This window comes from Rattus rattus, chromosome 10 (genome assembly GCF_011064425.1).
Source record: "Rattus rattus isolate New Zealand chromosome 10, Rrattus_CSIRO_v1, whole genome shotgun sequence".
NCBI classification, from domain to species: Eukaryota; Metazoa; Chordata; class Mammalia; order Rodentia; family Muridae; genus Rattus; species Rattus rattus.
Window position 1 is genome coordinate 89,008,050 of NC_046163.1, and position 6,593 is coordinate 89,014,642.

The 6,593-nt window shown below is 40.2% G+C and overlaps 1 pseudogene; it reads right to left on the minus strand.

Moving 5' to 3' along the window:
* Window positions 1-4,608: 4,608 nt before the first annotated feature.
* On the minus strand, window positions 4,609-5,725 carry LOC116910974 (annotated as a pseudogene).
* Between the last annotated feature and the right edge of the window lie 868 nt (window positions 5,726-6,593).

Consider the following 6,593-nt stretch of genomic DNA (forward strand, 5'->3'; position numbering starts at 1 on the left):
TTCATCTCATGGATGTAGAGATGGTTCAATATGCAGAAATCCAAACACCATCTACTGTATAAACAAACCCAAAGGGGGGGGGGGTGGACACGATCATCTCATTAGAAGCGGAGAAAGTATTTAACAAAATTCAACACCCGTTCATGAAAATGTCTTGGAAAGATCAAGAATTCAAGGACCATACCTAAATATAGTAAAAGCAATACACACCAAACTAGAAGCCAATATCAAACTAAATGGAGAGAAACCTGATGCAATCCTACTAAAATCAGGGATAAAACAAGACTGCCTACTGTATTCCTACTTATTCAATATAGTACTTGAAATCATAGCCAGAACAATCTGATGAAAGAAGGTTAAATGGATAGAAATTGGAAAGGACGGAGATGAAATGGATAGAAATTGGAAAGGAAGAAATGAAAATATCACCATTTGCAGACAATGTGATAGTATATTTCTGTGGCCCCAAAATTCTACCAGAGAAATCCTAAACCTTACCAATAACTTCAGCAAAGTGGTTGGGTATAAAATCAATTCAAATAAATCAGTAGCCTTCCTCTATTCAAAAGATAAACAGGCTGAGAAGGAAATTAGGAAAATGACACCTTTCACTATAGTCACAAATAACATAAAATATCTTGATGTGACTCTAACCAAGCGAGTGAAATTTCTGTATGACAAGAAATGCAAGTCTCTGAAGAAAGATATTGAAGAAGATATCAGAAGATGGAAATACCTCCCATGCTCATGGATTGGCTGGATTCATATAGTAAAATGGGCCAACGTGCCAAAACAATCTAGAGACTTTATGCAGTCCCTGTTAAAATTCCAATTCAATTTTTCATAGAGTTAAAAAGAGCAATTTGAAAATTCATTTGGAATAATAAAAAACCCAAGATAGGGGTTGGGGATTTGGCTCAGTGGTAGAGCGCTTGCCTAGCAACCGCAAGGCCCTGGGTTTGGTCCCCAGCTCCGAACAAAAAGAAAAAAAAAAAAAACCCAGGATAGCAAAAACTATCCTCTACAATAAAATAACTTCTGGAGCAATCACCGTCTCTGACCCCAAGCTGTATTACAATGCAACTGTGATCTAAAAAAAAAAAAAAAAAAAAACAAAACAAAAAAAAAACCAAAAAAAGTATGGTAGTGCTACAGAGGCAGGCAGGTAGATCAATGAAACAGAATGGAAGACCCAGAAATAAATCTACACAACTATAATCATTTGGTCTTTGACAAAGGAGCTAAAATCATCCAGTGGGGGCCAAAAATAGCACTTTCAGCAAATGGTGCTTGTTCAGCATGTAGAAGAATGGAAATTGACCCATTCTTATTATTCTGTATAAAGGTTAAGTTGTAGTGGATCAAGGAACTCCATATAAAACCAGGTACACTCAAACTAATAGAATAAAAATCAGGAACATCCTCAAACATATGGACACTGGGAAATTTTCCTGAATAAAACAACAATGGCTTATGCTCTAAGATCAAGAATCAACAGATGGGACCTCATAAAACTGCTTTGTTAAGACACATGACACTGTCGTTACGATTAAATGAAAACCAAGAGATTGTGTAAAGATCTTTACCAATCCTACATCCTATAGAGGGCTACTATGCAATATATATAAAGAACTCAAGAAGTTAGACTCCAAAGTGTCAAATAACCCTGTTAAAAAATTGGGTACACAGCTAAACAAAGAATTATAAAGAGAGGAATATCCAATGGTTGAGAAATACATAAACACATGTTCAACATCCTTATTCTTCAGGAAAATGCAAATCAAACAAAACTGAGAGTCCACCTCTCAGCAGTCAGAATGGCTAAAATCAAAATCTCAGGTGACAACAGATGATGATGACAATGTGGAAAAAGAGGAACACTCCTCAAATGTTGGTTGGATTGCAAGCTAGGACATCCACTCTGGAAATAAATCTGGAGGTTCCTCAGAGAATCAGACATTGTACTACCTGAGGAACCAGCTAAACCACTTCTGGGCATATTCCAACATGTAATAAAGACACATGATTCACTATGTTCATTACACCCTTATGTATAATAGCTAGAGTCTGGAAAGAACTCAGATGCCCTTCAACTGAGTAATGGATACAGAAAATGTACATCTGCACAATGGAGAACTATTCAGCTATCAAAAACAATGACTTCATGAAATTCGTAGGCAAGTGGATAGAAGTAGAAAATATCATCCTCAGTAAGGTAACCCAATCACAAAAACCCCTCATAATCTGCACACACTTCGAAGTGGATATTGGCCCTAAATCTCGAATTATCCAAGATACAATCAACATACCACATGAAGCTCAAGAAGAAGGACGACCAAAGTGAGGCTGCTTCAGTCCTTATTTCGTCGTCGTCGTGTCTTCTTCTTCTCCTTCTTCTTCTTCTTCTTCTTCTTCTTCTTCTTCTTCTTCTTCTTCTTCTTCTTCTTCTTCTTCTTCTTCTTCTTCTTCTTCTTCTTCTTCTTCTTCTTCTTCTTCTCTTCTCTTCTTCTTCTTCTTCTCCTTCTCCTTCTCCTTCTCCTTCTCCTTCTCCTTCTCCTTCTCCTCCTCCTCCTTTTCTTCCCCCTCCTCCTCCTCCTTCTTCTTCTAATCCTCTTCCTGATCCTCCTCCTCCTGTTCTTCCTCCTGTTCTTCTTCCTCCTCCTCCTCTTCTCCTTCTCCTTCTCCTTCTCCTTCTTCTCCTTCTTCTCCTTCTTCTCCTCCTTCTCCTCCTTCTCCTCCTTCTCCTCCTTCTTCTTCTTTTTCTTCTTCTTCCTCTTCCTCTTCTTCTTTTCTTTTCTTTTATTAGATGTATTTTTTAGTTGCATTTCAAATGATATTCCCTTTCTCAGTTTCCTGTCCCTAAGTCCATAAGTCCCTATCCCCTATTTCTCCCCCATAAGGGTATTCACCTCATCCATCCCCCTAGCTGCCACCCCCCCACATTCCCCTGCACTGAGAGTCCAACCTTGGCAAGACCAAGGGCTTCCCCTTCCACTTGTGCCTCAACAAGGCCATTCTCTGTTACATTTGCAGTTGGAGCCCTGTGTCAATTCATGTATAGTCTTTCGGTAGGGGTTTAGTCCCTGGAAGCTCTGGTTGGTTGGCATTGTTATTCTTATTGGTTTGCAAGCTCCTTCAACTCTTTGGATACTTCCTCTAATTCCCCTCAAGGGAATCCTGTTCTCAGTTCAGTGGTTTTTTGCTAGCATTGACCTCTGTACTGGACATGCTATAGATGTGTCTCTCAGGAGAAATCTAGAGCTAGTGCCTTTCAGCATGCATTTTTAGTTTCATCAATCTTATCGAGTTTTGGTGTCTGTATATATATGGGCCACATGTGGTACAGGCTCTGAGTGGCCATTCCTTCAGTCACTGCTCTAAACTTCGCTTCCATATCCCCTCCTATGGATATTTTTTTCCCCTTTTAAGAAGGAGTGGGAGCACCCACACTTGGTCATCCTTCTTGAGCTTCCTGTGGTCTGTGGATTGCATTTTTACGTAGTTCCAGCTTTTGGGCTAATATCCACTTATCAATGAGTGCACGCCAAGTGTGTTTTTCTGTGATTGGGTTACCTCACACAGGATGGTATTTTGTAGTTCCATCCATCTGCCTATGAATTTCCTGAAGTCATTGTTTTTGATAGATGAGTAGTATTCCATTGTGTAGATGTACCACATTTTTTAATCCATTCCTCTGTTGAAAGGAATGTGTGTTCATTCCATCTTATGGTTATTATAAATAAGGCTGCTATGAACATAGTGGAGCATGTGTCTTTGTTGTGTTTTGGAGCATCTTTTGGGTATATGCCCAGGAGAGGTATAGCTGAATCCTCAGGTAGTGGAATGTCCAATTTTCTGAGGAACCTCCAGACTGATATCCAGAGTGGTTGTAATTGTACCAGTTTACAATCCCATCATATCCTCACCAGCACCTGTTGTCACCTGAGTTTTTTTATCTTAGTCATTCTGACTGATGTTAGGTGTTAGGTTGTTTTAATTTGCATTTATCTGATGACTAAGGATGTTGAACATTTCTCTAGGTGCTTTTCAGCCATTCGATAATCCTCGGCTGAGAATGTTTCATTTAGCTCTGTATTCCCATTTTTTTATTATGCTTATTTGGCTCTCTGGAGTCTAACTTCTTGAGTTCTTTGTTTATTTTGGATAGTAACCCTCTATCAGATGTAGGATTGGTAAAGATCTTTCAGCAATCTGTTGGTTGCCATTTTATCCTAATGACAGTGTCTTTTGCCTTACAGACACAGCACATTAAAAAAAAAAAAGACTCATTTACTCAGCATCATGATCAGACTTTTACATTTAGCAATCAACAGCATGGGTGAAAAAGGTCTACAGTAAAACCCTTTGTTGGAATGCTTTACAATTTCCACAGAACAGAAACTAAAATAACCTGTTATGCAATTAGTCACAGATACAGTCCTGGAGTTTTTGCCCACACACGAGTATTTTTTAAAATATGTCTTCTTTGTAGCAGCTAGGCCCTGCCACCACTGTGCTTGGCTGAGTTCACAAATCTGTTGTAACCTGTAGCTTCCCTGTCTCTTCTCCGGCCCTCCTCTCCTGCTAATCTTTGTTTCCTGGTTGTAATTAGAGCCTCCTGCCACTGCCATAGCTACATCTGCTGCTGGAAGCTCCATAGTCACCATGGTTTCATGGTTTAGCAAAGTACTGGCCTCAAACACCATAAGGGCCAGAGCTCCTGCCTCTAAAGTTTCCTTCTTTCATTGTCCAAAATTTGAAGACTGGTTGTTGTAATTGCCAAAATCATTGTAGCTTCTACCACCTCCAAAATTGTTTCTACTACCACCACCAAAGCCTCCTCTGCTTCCTCCATTGTTATAGGTGTCACAGCTGCCACTCCCGCCATATCCACTGCCCTGCTTTCCATAACTCTTTCCACCACTTACATAGCCTCTGCCTCCTCCAGAGTAATCAGGGCTGCCTACTCCATAACCACTATGATTGCCAAATCCACTATAATCATTCCCACTGCCAGCATATCCACCACTACCAGGGCTGCCATCAAAGCCACCATGACCACTGAAGTTACCTCCTCCACCAAATTTTCATTGCCACCAAAACCACCTCCATGACCACCACCAAAGATTCCGGAACCACTTCAACCTGTCTGGGTGAGTGAAGTAGTAGCTATCTCTTGTTTTGACAGAGCCTTTCTTACTTCACAGTTGTGGCCATTCACATTATAGTATTTCTGAAGAACATCTTATCCAGAGTCATGGTCATGAAAGGTGACAAAAGCAAAGTCCCTCTTTTTTCCAAGGCCTCTGTCAGTCATAATTTCAATTACTTCAATTTGCCCATATTGCTCATAATTATTTCGTAGGTGATGTTCTTCAGTGTTTTCTTTAATACCACCAACAAAGACCTTTTTCACAGTTAAGTGGGCACCTGGTCTCTGAGACTCTTCTCTTGACACAGCTCTGTTAGGTTCCACAACTCTTCCATCGACCTTGTGTGGTCTTGCATTCATGGCAGCATCCACTTCCTCCACAGTGGCATATGTGACAAACCCAAAGCCTCTGGATCTTTTGTTGTTTGGATCTCTCATTACCACACAGTCGGTGAGTGTTCCCCTTTGTTCAAAATGGCTCCTCGGACTCTTGTAGGTTTTTTCAAAGCTCAGTCCTCCAATGAAGAGCTTCTGCAGCTGTTTCAGCTCCTTGGGAGACTCTGACTTAGACATGATGGCAAGGAGATGAGTACCTTCAGCAATGCATCCTCGGCAGCGTCAAAGAGCAAAAAGGAATAAGATAACAAACATGTCCCGCTTCATTCCTTCTTAAAATGGGGACAAAACTATTCATAGGAGGAGACATGGAGATAAAGTTTGGAATAGAGACTAAAGGAATGACCATTCAGTGTCTGTCACACCTGGGAATCCGGCATATATACATATATATGTATATATATATATATATATATATATATATATATATATATATATGTGTGTGTGTGTGTGTGTGTGTGTGTGTGTGTGTGTCTTCACCAAAACTAGACAATATTGATGAATCCCAGAAGTGTATGCTGTATGCTGTCAGGATCCTGATAGAGCTGTCTCATTAGAGGCTCATCCAAATAGTGACAAACATAGCTAGCAGCAAACCATTGAATGAGAGCCAGGTCCCCATGATGGAGTTAGAAAAAATATTGAAGGAACTGAAGGGACTTGCAGCCCCATAAAAACAATGTCAACCAACCAGAGCTCCTAGGGACTAAACTACTACCCAAAGAGTACACATGGACAAGCCCTGGATCCAGCTGCATATGTAGCAGAGTATGGCCTAGTTAGGCATTAATATGAGGCCCTTGATCCTGCCAAGGTTGGATCCTCTTCTAGTGTCATGAAATGTCAGGGTGGGGAGGTGGGTAGAGGGGTGGTTTGGGAGGGGGAACACTCTTATAGAAGACAGTGGAGAGGGATGGGATAGGGGGCTTATGGATGGGAAAATGGGAAAGGGAATAATATTTGAAATGTAAATAAAAATATACAATAAAATTATTTTGTATTCATCTCAAAGAACTAATAAAATTATTTAAGAAATAAAATTTAA